This window comes from Echinops telfairi, unplaced genomic scaffold (assembly GCF_000313985.2).
Source record: "Echinops telfairi isolate 266 unplaced genomic scaffold, ASM31398v2 ScPeMD7_7427;HRSCAF=8465, whole genome shotgun sequence".
In the NCBI taxonomy this organism is placed as follows: domain Eukaryota; kingdom Metazoa; phylum Chordata; class Mammalia; order Afrosoricida; family Tenrecidae; genus Echinops; species Echinops telfairi.
The window spans coordinates 4962915-4983049 of NW_022111327.1; the positions used below are offsets into that span (position 1 = coordinate 4962915).

A 20135-nucleotide genomic window follows, 5' to 3' on the forward strand; every position below is an offset into this window, starting at 1 on the left:
TATTTTCATATCTTACACCACCCTCCATCACCCCTCACCCATTTTTTCATTATTCGTTCTCCTGGGAGGGGTTTCTAGTTTGATCCTTGTGATCAATTCCCCCTTTCTCCCCTCACATTTCCCTAATCCTCCTGGTATCTCTATTCTCCTTGTTGGCCCTGAGGGCTTTATCTATCACGGATTCCCCATGTTGCAGGCTCTTATCTATAGCAGTGTGCATACTCTGGTCTAATCTGACTTGTAAGGCAGAATTGAGGTCAGGATAGTGGGGTGAAGGAAGCACCAAAGAGCTAGAGAAAAGTTGTGTTTCATCAGTGCTATACTAGCTCATCTCTTTCCTCTCACCCCTCTGTGAGGAGTTGTCCAATTGTCTACAGATGGGCACTGGGTCTCCACTCCATGCCTCTCCCCCCCTGCAATTCACCTTGGGTATGGTTTTGTTGCGGGTCTTAGATGTCTGATGCCTGTTACCTGATCCCATTGACACCTCATGTTCACAAGCTGGTGTGCTTCTTCCATGTTGGCTTTGTTGCTTCTCTGCTAGATGGCCACGTGTTTATCTTCAAGCCTTTAAGACCCCAGATGCTATATCTTTTGATAACCGGGCACCATCAGCTTTCTTCACCACATTTGCTTATGAAATCTAATGAACTCTTTTCCCATTCCTCTTACCACAAAATGTGACGGGCTTCAAAAGGTTCATGGAAAACTTCCATTATCTGTTAATTCCATTTTTCCGTGAGCTTTGTCAAGCCCCACTCATAGATATCTTCTGATCAAATTCCTCATTATGATTTCACCAAGTCCAACGCTTGTAACTCCTCATCCATCAGCTCCACCTTCTGTCAGCCCTTCAGATTTACTTTTTTCTGCTGCAATTCTTGATTTGTCCTCATCTGCTCCCCTTCCACTGCTCTACCTTAAGCTAGGTTTGCTTCCCTCAGGTTTTGCTTACCGTAAACTCCCTGTAAGCTTTCTGGCCTCCAGATGTGCTCTAACGCTTCTTTGCTTCTTCGTGTTACACTCAGGTAACCTTCCTTGGCCTCTGTTTTGTAAACTAGTTCATCCCCCTTTGTTTCAAAGAATGAGAATGACTTCTGCCTACCCTGGTATCAGAGCCTTCTTGTGGCAGCCCTCTGATTCTCACTTAGCTCCATAGGTCAACCGCCAACTTCCGACTGATCTGGAACACCAATTCCCACCCTTCCGACTTTGTTCAGTCCATTTCCTTTGGTTGAAATGCTCCAAAATGACCTCGTCCATAGTCCTATTACTCTGTGTCTGTGTAGCCAGCTTCCAGTTTCTACCTTCCCACGCATGTGTCCATAATGAAATGAGTGAGTGGAAATGTAATAAAAAATCATCAAACGAAGCGAACAACAGTAACAAAAGCAGGAGCAGTAGGGATTCCACTCTCCCCTTACTATTTCAATGGAACCACTTGAATTTCGGATGATATGCCCAACCTCTGTCGGCTGGTGGCTCTCAGCTTGGACTGCACATTGAAATCTCCTAGAATTTTCAAAATTCCACATGCCCAGATTGTATGCCAGAACAATTACATAGACATCTCTGGCAGTGGCAAGTCTCAGGTATCAACATTTTTTTGTAGTCTTTCTGGCAATTCTTAGGTTAACCCACCAATCCAGATGATCTCAGAATCTTCTTGCCAGCTCTGTCCCACCTTTGCTTTTTTCACCCATCCCACCATCGACTGTCGTCTAAATGCTCTGCTCCACAGGTGCCATTCCCCGACTCCAAAGCTGCTTATGACACGGAGAGACATCTGAGGAGGCTCCCAAAATTCTGTTATCTTTTCATCCCATTTTCCCCATGAATCTTCAGACTCCTTCTCGAATATGAAATGGATAAACAAGTTAAGGATGTTCAAGGGCTCATGAGGGAGAGGGGAGCGGGGAGGGAGGGGAAAAATGAGGACCTAATGCCGGGGGTTTAAGTGGAGAGAAAATGTCTTGAGAATGATGTACAAATGCACTTTACACAATTGATGTGTGTATGGATTGCGATAACAGTTGTATGAGCCCCTAATAAAATGTTTAAAAAAAAAAGAAAGGGGGAACCGATTACAAGGATCTACAGATAACCTCCTCCCTGGGGGATGAACAACAGAAAAGTGGGTGAAGGGAGATGTCAGACAATGTAAGACATGACAAAATAATAATAATTTATAAATTATCAAGGGTTCATCGGGAGGGGGGGGAGGAGACAAATGAGGAGCTGATACTAAGGGCTCAAGTAGAAAGCAAATGTTTTGAGAATGATGTTGGCAACAAATGTACAAATGTGCTTGACACAAGAGATGGCTGTATGGATTGTGATAAGAGTTGTACGAGCCCCAAATAAAATGATTTTTAAAAAAGAAAAAAAAAAGGATGGATAATGCATGCTTAAATAGAAGTTAAATATTCTTACTAATTCTGTTTCTTCCCTGAACTTAATGAGGCAAGGTCTGCTTCAGGGTCACAGTCTTTCACCATATGTATTCAATCAGCATGCTGAGAAAATAGTGTCAGCAGTTAGACTACACGAAGAAGAAGGTGACATCAAGATTGGAAGAAGGCTCATATTCAACCCCGTGATGTGCAGATGAGGCAACCTTACTTGGTGAATGAGAAAGGGCTTGAAGTGCTTGCTGACGAAAATCAAAGACTGCAGTCTTCAGTAAGGATTACAACTCGATGTGAAAAAAATGAAGCACAATTCTTTTTTTAAAGATTATTTTATTGGGAGCTCTTATCCATACATCGATTGTATCAAGCATATTTGTAGGCTGAAGTTGGAATACTATCTAGTGCTGTGATTCAGGCTTACTGATTGTTGGCAGAATTTGGTTCCTTGTAGGACTGAGATCCTTATTTTCTTACTGTTTTCCAGCTGTGGAAAGGAAGGGGGTAGTGGTGTCTCAGGTACCTGCCTCTCTCACTTATATCAGCTTTTACTTCAAGACCAGATGGAGATTGCGATATAATACAGTCAAAGTAACTATATCATCACCCTTGTCTTATGACATAACCTAATCTCAGGACATTCACAAATTGAGTCCACACTCAAAGCTCAATGCCATTGAGTGGGTGCCAACTTATAGTGCCCCTATAGGACAGGGTAGAACTGCTCCCGTGAGTTTCTGAGACTGTAGCTCTTTACAGAGTGAAGCAGCTGGTACTTTCTAACTGCTGACCCTGATTATCAAAGCCCAACATGTAACCACTACGCCTCGAGGGCTCCTTCCACACTCACGAGGAGAAGATTTATAAGTGTTTATTGACAGGGAGTTCCTGGGTGGGGCATATGGCTAAGCTTTGGGCTACTATGGGAAAGGTTGATCGTTCAAATCCACCTAGAGGGGCCTCAGAAGAAAAGCCTGATGACCTGCTTCCGTAAAGTTCCAGCAGTGGAAACCCAGTGAGGGTGAGGGTGAGACAGTTCTAGTCTGAAGAACATGGGGTCACCAAGAGTCAGGAGTGACTCCTTGGCACCTGTTTTTTTGTTTTTAATATAGGCAGGGAGTAGGGAGTTTGTCTACCAGAATATAGAACACAAACACACACACACACACACACACACACAATTATACCATGCTTGATGTCCTCCACAGCTTCATCTTTCCTGGTAACACATCTAAAACGCATGAGATGAAATCTGGCATCCCTTGCCTCTGTACTTCTTCCAAGACATGTTGTGTACTCTTTTGGCAGTCCATGGTGCTTTCACTAAAATTCATAGCTGGCCACAAGAAGCCATAAAATACATAAAAGAATTCTGTAATCCATTCTCTAATCATCTACTTTTCATAGGATCGTCCCTTATCATTCCTACATTAAGCATGAAAGCTCAAGGGGTGAGTGCAACTCCAAGTATGATTAATATAGGAATTAATATTTCACAGTCTTGTTCGAACCCTTGGGAAACAATTGAGGCATACAATGATAAATGTAAAAACTACGTCAGTAAAATCTATTACACTTCAATGTAGTTAATGAAAATTGCAATGAATGCCATCTTTCTCATAAACCACATCAATACATTAAACAAGCAACTTCCAGAAAATCAAGTTGTACTTCGAGGAGGACGGAGAACAGTGCAAATGTTACTGGTGACATGAACTAGGTTTTGGTCTGGTTTCCTTGGTGGCCTTCTCTCTTGAGGTTCTAATGTGGAAAGAGGTGTATTGCAAACTTCAATTATTTTGAGAGTGTAATCAATTTCTCCCTTCAATTGATCAGAATTTGCTTTCTAAGTATGCGCTGTGTTCTCCAAGTCATATATATGATTGTTAAATTTTCTTGATAAATTGACTCTTTTATCACTATCTAACATGTACGTTTATCTCCTAACAGGTCTTGTATTAAAGTCTACTTTGTCTGAAAAAAAATAATGAAAATTTCATAAACCCCAAAACCAACTTAGTGATATCTTTATCTATCTATCATCTATCTATCTATCTATCTATCTATCTATCTATCTATCTATCTGTCTGTCTGTCTGTCTGTCTGTCTGTCTGTCTATCTATCTATCTATCTATCTATCATCTATCATCTATCTATCAAGGGTTAAAAGAATTATTGTAATCAGATTAGTTTTTCATCCAACAATTCATACACATTTTGTTTCATCTCAGTCATTGTAATCCCCACAACGTAACATTACTTACTCCACCTCGTCCCTGTGCTTCCTCTTTTTATGCCTTCTCCTTCTCTATCCCTCCTGGACTTTCTCCTTGGATACATACTACCATTTGGATCTCAAATGGCTGACTATTCTAAGGTGTCCACATCTTGGTAGTGTTATAGTTCCCCTCACAGAGCTGTTTATTGTTTGGCTGTTCCAGATCTAAAGGGTAATTCAGGGTCATAATCTTCAGGGTTCCACAAACTCTCTAGCCAATCAGTAAGTCTAATCTTTTCTATGATTTTGAACTCTTTGAAGCCCCCTTGTGTACACACACACACACACACACACACACACACACACACACAGGCTTCAATAAGTTTGTGGGGAAATGAAATTAAATAATAATGGTCTACCTTGCCCCCCATAAACGTATTGAAGCCTCCTTGTTTATAAATTCATGGTATGGTAGAGTCCATATATTAAGAAGTTAACACTAATTATCTAAAGGTGGCATTCTTTTTAAGATGATTGAATTTTATTCTATTAAAAACAACAACACGTATTGGACTAAAGGAAGGAAAAGAAGGAAAGGAAGAAGACCATTCTATTGCTTACTGAATCAATCATAAATTCATACTGTCAAAACAGGTCCTCCTACGACGCCTCTCACTGAACCATAGCGCTACGGGCAACAATACTGGAGACACAGAGTGGGAATTGTGCCCGATCTGACCCCACCACACCGGGGAGAAACACTAAGGGTGTGCAACAGAGCGGCAAGGGGAGAAAAGCAATGGAGTCCCAGAGGAATACCAAAATAGACTTTGGGCCCAGGACATGGCACCCCATCAGATTTGACTAGAAAACACTCATAAAGATCAATAGACAGACCTTGAAGTATTTATAGGCTTTCTTTTATTGCTGTTGGTTTTTTTGATGTTGTTATTATTGCTATTTTGTTTTGTGTTTTCTTTTGTTGTTATGTTTTGCTTTGTTTTGTTTTTATGCTTTGTCTTGTTTTTGTGCTTGTTTTTGTCACTGCATGTCTATCTAGATAACATAGGTGGGAAAAACAACCTGGAAGAGAAAACAATGGGACCCATGGTTCCAGGGGAACGTGGGAGAGGGGGAGGCTGGGAAAGAAAGGGGGGTGCCAACAAACCCAGAGACAAGGGAACAACAAATGATCTAAAATTGATGGCAAGGAGGCCATAAGATGACTTGTGGGGCTTGATCAAGGGCAATGTAGCCGAGAGGAATTACCAAAACCTGAATGAAGGACAAACATGATAGTGGGACAAAAGGAAAGTAAAAGAAAATAGAGTAAAGAACTAGGAGGCAAAGGACATTTATAGCGGTTTAAATACTGGCATGTACATATGTAACTGCATTTATATATAACGATAGGGAAATAGATCTATGTATATATAATTTTTGTTAAGTTGTAAGGCAGCAGACAGATATTGGGCCTCCACTCAAGTACTCCCTCAACACAAGAACACTTTGTTCTAATAACCCAGCATTCTGTGATGCTCACCTTCCTGACATGATAGCTGAAGACAAAATGGGTACATAAGCAAGTGTTGTGAAGTAAGCTGATGGTGCCTGGCTATCAAAAGATATAGCGTCTGGGGTCTTAAAGGCTTGAAGATAAACAACGGGCCATCTAGCTCAGAAACAACAAAACCCACATGGAAGAAGCAAACCAGCAAGAGTGATCACGAGGGGTCGAAGGGATCAGGTATCAAGCATCAAAGATTGAAAACAAAAATTCGTATCTTTGTGAATGAGGGGAAGGGTAGAGTGGAGAACCAAAGCCCATCTGTAGACAATAGGACATCCCCTTATAGGGTCACAAGGGTCACAAGGAAGAGACGAGCCAGTCAGGGTGCAGTATAGCACCAACGAAACACACAACTTTAGATAGAAGAGACATACCAAGTATTTTCACTTCACTGCACAGGGGTTAAGAATTTCAACATAAATATTTGGTGAGCACAAGTCAATCCATAACCAGTGTGAACACTGGAAATGAAATCACTAAATCAAAAATCCAAAGAAGACCACATATGACTTCAGAAGGAAACCAACTATGTGTGCTTGAGCTTAGTGTGAGAATACAAATGAGTGGCACTTTGAAGTTCAAGCCCCAAACATGACCTTTGCAGTGGAAAATTCCCCAGCTGGAGTCACCAACACTAAATAGGAAGCAAATGCTCCATTATACAAGGCAATACCATCATTAATGCCTCCCAAGCCACTTCTCCCAAACATTGGGTTCCTCCTATTTGGAATCTTTGTAATGATGTATGTGAGGAAATTTCCAAAGTGAGGAAATTTCATTTGTGATATCTGAACAATTGACTTGAAAATAATAACGATAATAACAACCATTCTTTATGACAAATTTCTCCTCCAATTATGTCAGTCAGCTGCTGAGAGGCAAAGAAAAGAGTAACATTTTTCAGGCCTGTGCTTAAAAGAAACCCAATACTATATTCACTGTTTAGTTCTCTGCCCTTGCACAGCAAAGCACACTAGAATGATCAACCCCTGCCAAATTCCCTGGGAAATTAAGGTTGTTCTGAGATGCCCCCAAATGACATACTGGATTACTATTCAGCGACTAAGTCAGGCCATGTGACATTCTGGACCTGGATTCTGAGTCATAAGTTCTCATTTCCTTTGTCTTTATAATGATACAGTGCTACATTGCTGAAAAATATCACTTTATGTTCCAAAGAAATAACTATGATGTTAATTATGAGTCAAATGGGGGAGACCTGGTTGAACCGTGATTAAAGTATTTGCTGTGAACCAAAAGGGTGCTGATTGACATCCACCATGGGACGAAGATGTGACAGCCTGTTATTGTAAAGAGTTACAGTTTTGAAAGCCCACAGGGGCAGTTCTACTCTGTCCTATTGGGTCACTATGTGGCGGAACTGACTCAGTGGTAGCAGGCTTGATTTTTTGCTTTATGTTCCAGGGGCTTTGCATGTGTGATCTCAATGAATCCTCACAGCAAGTTGAAAGACCTAGATACTCTTTATTTTAAAAAAAAGTTTCATTGGCACTTCACCCATATATCACAGTCCAACCATAACAAGTTGTACAATCATTACCACAATCAATTTGAGAACATTTTCTTTTCTAGACTCATTGTCATTCATGTAGTTTTTGTTAATTTCCAGACTCATTGTTATTCATATAGTTTTTAATTGTGCTAAAAAGATACACAACAAAACACTCTCCAATTCAACAGCTTCTACATGTATGATTCAGCGCCACTGAGTATACTCTTCGTGTTGTACAACCAATATTGAGATCATTTTCCAAATTATTCTACCACCGTTAACATATACTCAATGCTGCCTAAGCAAAAATTCTTCCTCCTTCACCCATGGTAACCATTGATCAACCTTTCTTTCTTTCTTTCTAGTAATCTTTCTTGATATAATATTAACATATCATACACTTACGTAGTTAAGTCGCTTTTAAGAAGAGTTATATATACATCATCACAATCAGTTCTAGTGCTCCCTCCTCCCTTCCACATTCATTCTCTGCTCCCTAATTCCCCTCACCCTCCTCACCTCCCTGTCCACCATAAACCATTGCACTCTTAGCCCCTTGTAAAGAATGAGGACAATTCAGGTTCACAAAATGGAAGGCTGAGTAATAAATACGACCATCTCCTTTTGCAGACCCCTGGGTAAACTCAAGACCTAAACACTTTGTTCAGACCACCCCAAAGCACTGTTTTCCTATTCCTAAAACAAGTGGCTCTTTTTATTTTTATTTACTTTAAAAATATATACAAACCATTTTATTAAGACACAATCCAGACATCGTACAGTTCAATAGTTCAGTCAGCTCCAGAAGCATACAATCGCTACCACAATCAGTGTTAGAACATTCTCTTCCTTCTTGAACTGAGCTCCCATTCCCACCACCACCTCCCCTGCCATATCCCCCAGGAACCCTTAATCTACATACTGTCTCTATACAGTCACCCACCTTGGGTTTCATACACCAAAAAACAGCACAACAGAGAGTCAATAAGGCTACCGACAGTAACACAATGCAATAGAGATAAACCCCAGTTACAGATAAAACAGAAAATATTTAAAATGAGAGCAAACTCAAAATGTGTCAAAAGGGATACCAAATGACAAGGTACTGGGATTTAACCTAGTTACACCTCTCAGAATCCAAGAAGGGCCTTTCTAAAAAAGACACTGCTTGAGAAGTGATTGTTGCTGGACTGGTGGATGGCGTGCGGAAGCAGATCTCTGAGTTCCATCTGCTGACTTGCTGTGTCCCTCAGACAAATTTCCTTGCCTGTTTGGGGCTCTGTTTTCTCATGTGTAACATGAAAGGGTTGGACTAGATTAATGGCTTGCCTTAATGGAAAGCTCTGGAACCTTTGTTTAAGCAAAATTGTATAGAAACCCCAAACAGTGCCACTGGTTAAAAGGGCGTGGAGGGCAGAAAGACAGCGTTGGAGGCTCAAGGACTCCAGTTTGAAAACAGACTAATGGATAACTACAGATCCTTCCCAGAACAAACATTCTACCACTCTTTTTTTCCATTTCTTTTTGTTAAATCATTTTATTAGGGGCTCATGCAACTATTATCACAAGCCATACATACATCAATTGTGTAAAGCGCATTTGTACATTTATTGCCCTCATCATTCTCAAAACATTTCCTCTCCACTTAAGCCCTCGGCATTAGGGCCTCATTTTCCCCCTCCCTCCCCGCTTCCTGCTCCCTCAAGAGCCCTTGATAATTTATAAATTGTTATTTTGTCATATCTTGCCCTGTCCGACATCTCCCTTCACCCACTTTTCTGTTGTCCGTCCCCCAGGAAGTAGGTCACATATAGTTCCTTGTAATCGGTTCCCTCTTTCCAACCCACTCTCCCTCTACCCTCCCTGTTTCGCCACTCACACCACTGGTCCTGAAGGGATCATCCACCCTGGGTTCCCTGTGTTTCCAGTTCCTATTGTACCCTTAGATTCCACAGTATATATCTTCCTTAGCCAAGGAGATAATGGAACATCATCCAAGACAGGCCTTGCCAGTCTCATATTTCTACTCTAGTACCTACCTCAGTGCTGAACATATAATAGGTGTTCAGTCAATATGTATTGCCTGCTTGTTGGTTCCAAGAGAACATTTCCTCAAGATGAACATCCTCCTTTGGCCAGAGGGTGGCCCTCTAAAGTTTTAGGAGGGGAGAAGTTGTACAGAGGTTCCTTCTAGTACCTTCAGTACCTCAGGCTGACTATTGTAGGATCTGACATCCTTGATTACAGGGAACTGCAGGATACAGCACTTTATAGATGGAGCACTTAAGGAAATCTTTAAAATCTACCGTGACAATGGCACACAAAGTGACAAGAATGTATTAGACATGGGCTTCCAAGAAAAAAGAGGGCTTGGGAAGAAGGTCAAGGCTCTTTAAGAAAGATATTTGTGGGGAGAAAGAGTGTTTGATACTAATTTGCTGCTTGAAAGATGTTCCAGGGATAGAAGTCAAGGTCTGAAGGAGGGCCTTGAGAAATGTGAGCGAGATAAGGAAGCCCAACATACAGAGGCAGAAAGAATTGTCACATGTTTGTTTGATAGAGTTTATATACTTATTGATTTGCTAACACTGCTCTATTGCCCTGCCTGACCGGTGGAGGACAGACAGCTTTTGTGCTTGCAATTTAATCCATGGGTAAGATACAAAGACTTACAGTGGGATTGTCCGTTTGTATAACTTGGTGAATGTGAGGTTTGGTTCCCCGGCTGTCATCCACGGAGGAACTAGCAAGTTTCAAACCCATGTGATTTGGCTAAGTGTCCAGAGATAAGCCACGCTCACACACACCTGGGCACACAACAGCAAGGAGTTAAGCCACTGTTTTATGAAAGCATAGAGTCCCTTCAAAAGGAATAAAGTGGGCCCCTCTCTCAAGGTGAGAAAGGACCACCTTAAGCAGAGATAAGATATATATTTTGCTCCAAAGGCCAAGTGGGTCCCACTCGTGAGGTAAGAAGGGCTGGTGTCTAGGGGAAAGCTTCTAGTTCATATATGGCACTTGCAAATGGAAAGGGGTGACCGCTCTGCAGATGATCAAGCAACTTTCTAGTTAGTTACTCAGTCCATCCTTGGGTCTCCTACATCGCTTCTTTCAGTTTACCTGGGCTGCTGCTCTGGGTCAGCATGTCCCAAGATTGTCTGAGTCGAGTCCTGCAACAGGATTTCTGAGAATGTGTTAGCATAATTTCCGAGTACAGTCCTGCGTTAGGATTTTCACTAGGCCTGCCTTCAAGGTTAAGGTGTTTGCCAAGCGAAGTCTCACAGAGTCCTTTGTTCATAATTTGGTTCACAGGGTCCTTTGCTCATTCCTAAGGGAATGAGCAGGCAGGGCAGAAGTCCCTGTTCTGTTCCTGTCACTGGAATTCTCAGTGTTTGTTTTGTTGTTCTCCTTCTGAAAGACCACACACAAACCCCAAAACTGGGGCAATTCACTATTTGGGTCTAGATATTTCACAGATCTGGAGTAAGCCAGTTCAAAGCATGGTATGTTTCCAAATCAATATTAAGAGTAATAATAAAAGTGAGGTCAGAAAGACAACCGTTCAGGTAGCCGGTGCTTACAATTTACAGTCTTAATAGCGCCCTCCCCCCCCACCCCCAATGCTTTTGATAGTCATGGTTAACGAATGATTCCTCAAAATATTTTTGATCAACTCGGAGTATTTTGAGCTCACAAGGCAACAAATTTCAAACATACTCTAAAGGCTGGCAAAGGTTTACTCTCATTTTGCCTTGGAAGACAATTTAACTACTTACTGTCCCTTTCCTTTATGTACAAACACTCACCCAACCCCTTGAAATACCAATTCTGTGACATCAACTCTCTCTTTGCCCTTTATTTTATCCAAATATCAGCCTTACTGCAAACAAAATTGTACCTAGTGAACAGAATTTTCTCAAGTCAAACACTTTCCCCCAAGCAGCCCAAACTACCTATTCTGGGTGTACTGGATACCTCACTGGGAAATCCAGTCAGATCGGCTCTAGCATGCCCGTGACTGTATTTAGCCCATCTACTCCATTTTGACTTTGGTGGAGATGTTCACGGTAGGAATGCCCCAGGGGCAAGAGCCTTTTCCTGAGCTCACAATCTGGGACCCTGATCAGCACTGGAAGTCCATTCACAACCTATTCCAATCAGGCATTTCTCTAGATTGTTAATTTGCTATACAACCTCCCCACCATGAATGCTGTATTTCAAAAATCTCTTTCTTGGTGCGAACAATGATAATAGTGGGGATGTGCATGCTAGTGAAATAACATGATTACAGGTGAAAAAAAAGCTTATATGATGGGAGGGGGATGGAAAGATCACACTGTAGTATCTGAGCATAAGGTTGTTAAAGCAATCAAAGCCATTAGCAGCTGGAGAGCTACCAGCTCTGATTTCCTGCAGGCTTTCTGGGCTTAGTTGCTCAAGGCAGCACACAGAGCTAGTGCAAAATGCTCTGTAGGAATACTCAGTGAGCCACCCAATAAGCCTTGGGTAGTGTGGTCCCTTGACACAACTGCTTTTTTCAGCAACTTTTTGCCAAACGACCAACCTTGAAAAGAATGACATACATTTGGAACAACCTAAGAGTTGTAATGACCAAGTGATTAAGATTTAGGAATAGTATAGCCAACCGTGGGAGTCCTGGGGTGTATAACAGGTTATGAGTTGGGCAAATAACCACAAAGTAAGCAGTTTGAAACCACCAGGTGCTCTGTGAGAGAATGATGAGATTTCCTACTCCCCTAAAGGTTTACAGTGTCAGAAATGCACCGGGGCAGTTCTGCCCTGTCCTATAGGGTCATTATGTGTCGGCATGGACTCAGTGACAGAGAGTTTCGTTTCTATGGCCTGGACAACCCAAAGAAAGCCTGGGGAGTAGTTAGGTGGTTATGTCCTTCACGTGCCAAATCTTTCATGGATTGCAGCTGCAGGTGTTTGTGACTTTATTAGGAAAGAAAGAGAGCGAACTGCTTTAGGAATAGGGTATAAACACATTGAGTTTCCCTGGTTTCTTGGCCAGGAGAAACATAGGCATAAGTCAAACAAAATGTTCAATGCCACCCCTAGCTTAGTGTCAGTGATTGGAGAAATGGGGCAACTCTGGCAGGTTGTTTGAAAAAGGCTTAATTAGATGGAGGCATGAGAGCTGGAAGTTAAACAACCTTGACTTTCTGGGTGTCCAAAAATACTGAAGTGCAGCCTCATTCCGAATATTCCAAGCCTTGGGATCCTGTTAGTCAAACTGGCTCGGGTTCTCTCCTGCACTAATTGATAGAACTAAGTGACATTTCAGTTGGGCATTTAACCAACCAGATTAAAGACTACATTTCTGGATCTTACTTTCAGATGAGTGTGCCCTTGGAACTAAGGTCTGGTAAAGGGGCTGGAAACAAAAATGATGCCATGTGATTTCTAAGCTGTACCTTTAAATGGGAATGTGGACATGATGTATGGAACTGGAGCAGCCATTTGGACCACAGATTGGAAACCATATGATGAAAAGGAGAAAGGCAGAGGGTGCCTGGGTCCCTGGTGATCATGAAGCTCTAGATAAGCCCTCAAAGAGCATCTCTGTAAGCCTTCAACTTCACAGATGATAGACTTTTAAAATAATTTCAGGGGTTGTATTTCTCATCTCTAGGAGCTCTCTTAAAGATTGAGTCTTTTCCGAGAACAAAACCACTCAAGGTGAATGGGCGAGGGGGCGCACATGGAGTGGTGACCCAATGCCTGTCTGTAGACAATTGGACATCCCCTCACAGAGGGGTCACAGGGAAGAAATGAGCCAGTCAGGGTGCAGTATAGAACCGATGAAACACACAACTTTCCTCTAGTTCTTTGGTGCTTCCTTCCAACCACTATCATGACCTCAATTCTACCTTACAAATCGGATTAAACCAGAACATGCAGACTACTACAGATAAGAGCCCACAACACAGGGAATCAGAATAGATAAACCCCTCAGGGCCAACAATGAGAGTAGAGATACCAGGAGGATTAGGGGGAGAGTAGAGATATCAGGAGGATTAGTGGGTTGAGAAAGGGAGAATTGATCATAAGGATCAACCTATACCCCCCTCCAAGGGGGATGAACAAGGGAAAAGTGGGTGAGGGGTGATGGAGGATGATGTAAGATATGAAAATAATAATCTATAACTTATCAAGGGTTCAGAAGGGAGAGGGTGGGCGGGGAAGGGAGGGGAAGAAATGGGGAGCTGATATCAGGGGCTCAAGTGGGAAGAGAATGCTTTGAAAATGATGATGGCAGCATATGGGCAAGACACACTGGAGGAATGTATGGATTGTGATAAGAGTTGTATGAGCCCCTAATAAAATGATTAAAAAAATGAAAATATTTATATTGATTTTCTAGTTTTTGTAACATAGATTTCATACAGTATTTGTCCTTTTGTGATTAACTTCACTCAGCACAGTGTTCTCCAAATCCATTCATGTCATGAGGTGTTTCACAATTTGGGGATTATTCTTCGGTGTTATGTGAGACTCCATTGTGTGTATATACCAATATTTATCTATCTATTTTTCTACCTATGAGTGTTTAGGTTGTTTCCACCTTCTTGTTATTGTGAAAAGAGCTGTGATAAATATGGGTGTGCATCACTCTATGTTCCTTATTTCTTTATAGTATATGAGTAGAGGGATTTCTGGGTCATATGCAATTTCTATTCTTCCTGGGAAAATTTGAGGCTAAATTTGGATTTTTTAAATGAACTTTTGTGTGTGCATTGTTGCTGTTGTTAGGTGCTGTCAATCGGGTTCTGACTCACAGCGACCCTCTGCACAACAGAACAAAACTCTCTCTGGTCCTGACTATCCGCACAATGGTTCTTATGTTGGAGCCACCGTGTCGTATGTTCCACCCACTGTGTTCATCCTTGTCCAGGATCTTCCTCTTTTTCATTGCATGGACTTCTTTAGGGTAGACTCCCAGCAGACCTATGACTGGATCCTACAGAATTTCTATTCCCAGTTATTTGAGGTAGGGCCATATTACTTTCTACAATCGTACACTGGGGAAGTTTTTGATAAACTGTTTTCTTTCTTCCTCTTTACTCTTCTGCTCTTTGAATCTGTAGCCACTTTGGATTGAATGCCAGACATGAATTTTATATTGTTAGGTGCTGGGTATTTTGTTTCTCTGGAAAAGTTCTTGGGTTTGTTTGGAGGCACAGTTAAAGTTAAATTACTTGGAAACAGCTCGCTCCATTCAAAACTTGTTCATTTTTAGTCTCGATAGGCATATTCCAAGGAGCCTTGAGTCTAGGGCTAATTTGACATCACTCCAAAGGTAAGTCCCCTCTGAGAACACTATGTGGTGTATGATGAATTAGGACATGCTCCACTCAAGCTGGGGAAAACAGACACTATTCCCAGCTCTGTGCGGTCTCTGCAGCTTGCTTTGTTCTTTTTGAATGGTTCTTTTCTCTGCCTAGGGTAGTCTCCTCATACACATGTGCTGGTCAGTAATCCACCAAAGATTCCAGGCGGGCCCTTCATAGGCCTTTGGAGATCTCTCTCATGAATAGCTTTTATGGCTCCACTATTCTGTCCTTCACATTCTAGCTGCCCTGGTGTCCTCAGATTCATAGCTCCATCTCATCATTACAAGGAGCCTCGGGGGCTCTATTGTGGTTCCCTCTCCCTGTGCCACTGCCTGGAAAGTCTTTGTAGGAAGGCAGTAAGTTGTAGCAATCATAGGACACTCTTCATTGGTTTCTCATCTTTCAAGGGGGTGAGTGTTCTTTGTTGCCTAGGACCCTAAATGTCTGAAAGCCATTGCTGCCATTTTGACTTTGTTTTCCTTTTCTCTCTCTTTTTTTGTGTGTGAAAGGAAAACTTAGTTTAAAAAAGAAAGAAATGGCTTACAGAGAAAAAAGAAAAATGGGGCACTGGAGGAAGAGAGGTCTAGTCTAGTGTGGACTTCAGTGTAGTTAGTGATTTTGTCCTACTTAATGATGTGGCCAATGACTCTCATCCCAGACACAGCATCCTGATCCACAGGACTGAGCATGGATTGGGAGATGATCTTAAATCAGTGTATTGGATCCATGTTAGGCTCCCAGAGGGGCTGGAACATAGCATACATTTGCCCAGTGCAGGTGCCACTGACCATGAAGTCATCAGTCAACAAGGGGCAGCCCATGAGGTCCAGAGAGCAAATGGGTGGACCAAAGGTCTTTGGTCCAACCTAGCCAATGACAGATTCAATGGAGCAGGGGTCAAAGCATTTCTCATATAAGAGATTGGCCACCGTGTGCGTGAGAGCGGAGGACTTGATGCGCTGGCCTTCCTTCCCTTCGTACAGGCTCAGGAGGAATTTGATGCACTTGGCCACGCTCTGGACATTCATGGTGAGCTCTGCCAGCCTGAGGCACACATGGTCAGTCTTGGGAAAGAGCTTCTGAAAGACTGTGGTCACCATCTGACCTGGAACGCTGAAGTGCCTGTTGGCCGCATTGGCTACGCAACTCTTCCCCTTCATGGTCATGGTGGCCCCTTTGTTCTATGACATGCTTGCACTATAGTAGCCAGTCTCTGCCTAACTGCCTTTCTCAGTTGTTTCAGACAGGAGGGCAAATCCTGTCTCTGTTACTCCATCTTGGCCAGAAACAGGGATTTTTCCATCAGCGAGAAAGAAATGATTATATTGTGTGAGTCATTGTTATTTCATTGTCATTCGCCACCAATTCTAATGCTAACAAATGCAGGGTTGACCCTGAATTGCCTATCTAGAATAGGCTTTGATTTTAATATGGAGAAGCTAAGACCTTTAGCACTGCCAGAGACTTGAATAGTATCTGAGTCATGTCTAATACCTGGAAGAAAACAGAAAACTCTTGTCATTGCCATGGCAAGAGTCGTGCGAAAGCAGCCAAATCAATCCCAGCTGGTGCCAGTTGACTAACGGACATGTTCCATTTTGTGTGATTAATTCTCATTAGTGGAGACAGCAGTTGCAATTGCAGAACAATTGATTCCCCACACTTCCTGAGCATCTACGACAGCCTCTGCTGTCGATTACCTTCTGAGGATACAGGTAGGGATACACTGGAGAATAATCCTCCATTCCAAAAACAGAAACAAAGAAAGAAAGTAATCACTGCCATGGAGTCGATGCCAATGTATAGAGATTCTGCAGGGTGGGAGAGAAGTGCCCCTGCGGGATTCCAAGGCTGGAGCTCTGCACCAGAGTAGCAAACCCTGTCTCTTCCTGGAAATCCTCGAAACAGTTGATGGTTTCAAACTGCTGACCTTGAAGACTGCATCCCCACTCATCAGCACTCTGCCCCGGGACTCCTCAATCCTTCAGTAGAAGTGCACCGTTTACATAACGAACCCTAAAGGTCCCCTGTCATGTGAATAGCTCAGGAGTCTGGCTAAGAGGCTTAGTGCCAGCTGATTCTTTTTTCCCTCTTTTAATTAGGGATAATGCTTTTTTAGCCATTGGCTCTGCAGTGAACCAAGTAATTTCTACTTCAGCCTAAAGGGGATGCTCCTGAACTCGGATAGTCACATAAATGCAAAGTTTTTCTAGTGTGATGGCAAGGGAAAAATCTGTTGGACATCACGCCAATCAAATGATTAAGCTTAACTAACTATACTAACAGCGAGAAGGCCTGTGGACTAGTGGATTACATGTTTGCCTGCTAACCACAGGGGAACAGCTCGAATCCAACGGCCTTTCCTTGGGAGAAAGATGAAAACAGTGACAGTCTCAGGAACTCACAGGGACAGTTCTACTCTGCCATACTGGGCCGGGCCGGGCTCCATGGCTGTGCATTTTGAGTATACTAATAAAGGACAAAACAACATCATGTTCCTCCTGAGGGATCCAGAGTCAGCCAAAGAGGCACTGACGATATCACATTGTAGCCAATGAAAATGCTGAAGCCGAAAATACAAGGTGCACATAAGCAATAATTCCAAACTTCAAACAAGCCCATTCAGTTGTTTTCTATTCATAGAGCCCCTCTAGTGGGTTTCCAAGGTGATACATCATTGCAGGAGCATATAGACTCTTCTGTCTCCTGGTGGAGAGGCTAGGTGTTTGAACCATCGAACAGTGGTCAGCAGTCCAACACTATTTAAGGCACTTAATAATTCCTTAAGTGCCACCAAGGCTCCTTAAGGAATTATTAGACAAATCCTAATAGAGGAAAATCCTGAAAAACGGCTCTGGACTCTTCACCAATGCCAATTGTAGATTTTAAAGGGACAGTTGACCAAACAAGACATAAAGGCAGCCAACAAACGGATGAAGAAATGCTCGAGATCATCAGACAAGTGATGCCAATCAAAATAATTATGAGAAAGCACTTCACCCTGGCACTGATTAGAAGTCCCATATGGCCCAGTAATCCCTCTACTTGGTAAATATCTTAAAGAACTAAGAGCTGTGAAGAGGCCAGATAGATGTACACTCATGCTCACTGCAGCACATGCAAAACAGCAAAAGGATGGAAAGAACCTTAATGTCCATTGTTGGAAGAATAGAAGAATACATTTTGCCTTGTGCACAGAATAGAATGCTTTGCAACATTAAAAATTAAGAATGAATCTGTGAAATACTTCCCAACATGGATACACCTAGAGGCCATTGGCTGAGTCAAATGTAATCAAAGCACCAAGGGACAAAACTGTATGAGACCATTGTTATTAAAAAAATCAAGACAAAGTTTTCACACAAAAAGAAGTGGGTTTTGAAGGATACGAGTACCAGGGCTAAGAAGGGAATGGAGAGGAAGGGACAGGCTTGAGGGGAAACGGGTGTTACTTAGGTGAAGGGGAAAACAATATCTGGAAGAGGGAGATGGGGACAAAGACGGATGGAAACAGGGCAAGACAGTGGGAGGTTTTATGAGCTATTGACCATGTAACTAACGATCTGCCTTGTAAGCCTTCACATAATGCGAAATAAAAAATATTTTTAAAGGCAATTGTAAAGGCAATTTTAATTTTTTTAAAGTAAAAAAAATAAGAATATGGAAAACTGTTCTACATTAAAGTAAACCAAAAAGAATGACAGCTAAATTCAAATTCAATGCATAATCCTTTATTTTGGTTACAGACCAAAAGGACCAACCTAGAAAGACATTACTGGGACAATTGAAGAATTGTGGTATAGTGGATTACGAGTTGGGCTGCTAACTGCAAGGTTACCAGTGTGAAACCACCAGCCCCTCCCATTCTGTGAGGGAAACATAGGCTTTCTCTTCCTATAAGGATTTACAGCATTGAAAACTCACAGGGGAAGTTCTACTCTATCCTATAGGCTCACTATGAGTCAGAATTGACTTGGTAGTGAGTTTTTGAGATTTTGTCTTTGTTACCTTTCTTGAGTGTGATGATTACATTGTAGTTACACACAAGAGTGCCCTTGCTCTTAGGAGATTCATACTCAAGTATTCAGGAGTAAAAGAATCAACCATTACCGAGTTAGTTGTGTGATTCTCAAATCACCTAGAAAAATATATAGACAGGGACAAAAAAAAAAAAACCAAATGTAGGAAAATATTAAATACTGATGGATTGAAGTGAAGGATGTATTCAGTGTACTGCTCTTACAACCTTTCAGAAGTTATGCCATTTTCTTCAAAATGAAAGGTTGGCAGGAAACTGAAGCTGAGATGAGTTAAAAAAAAACTCTCTAGCCACTATTGTAGGTCTTAGATTTAGCTTTACAGAGATGTTTTACGAGGGGCAAGACCTGCACTTGTTAGGAGCAACTAGCTCCTTCATTTGCTGGAACTTCCCTTGATTGGGCTCCTTCTGAGGTGCCTTGCTGGTGCAGTGGTTATGCATTAGGCTGCTAACCGCAAGATCAGCAGTTTGAAACCACCAGTCTCTCCATAGAAGAAAGATGGAGCTTTCTACTCTCATAGTTACAGTTTCAGAAATTCACAGGGGCAGTTCTACCCTGTCCTATATGGTCGCTATGAATATTATATTGCTATAAATATTCCCACTGTGGTTAATTTCCAACTACAATTGTACAACAAAACCTGTGAAAGCTGGAACTTGTGCAAGATGGGAACCTGTCAGAGATACCAGGACTATTGGTAAATACTTAATAAAAAAATAAACAAAACCCACCAAAAACCCTTTGCCTTAGAGATGACTCCAACTTATAGCAATACAATGGAGCAGAGTAGAACTGCTCTCTAGGATTTCTGAGGGTGGCAATTTCCATAGAAATAGACTGTCTCATGACGTCCCTCACGGACCCATAGTCCTACAGGGGACAACACTGGAGACAAAGAGTGGGGATTGCGTCCGATCTGATCCCACCACACCAAGGGCGTGTGACAGAACAGCAAGGGAAACAGCAACAAAATCCCCAGGGAATACCAAAAATAGACTTTGGGGCCAGGGCTTGGCACCCCATCAGAC

At 42.1% G+C, this 20135-nt stretch overlaps 1 protein-coding gene and 1 pseudogene across 4 annotated transcripts in view; both read right to left on the reverse strand.

Annotated features, from left to right (window-relative positions):
• Positions 1–20135, reverse strand: part of COL4A6 (collagen type IV alpha 6 chain) — a 426646-nt gene that overhangs the window by 188426 nt on the left and 218085 nt on the right. The window lies entirely within an intron of this gene.
• LOC105979299 lies at positions 4781–16257 on the reverse strand (annotated as a pseudogene).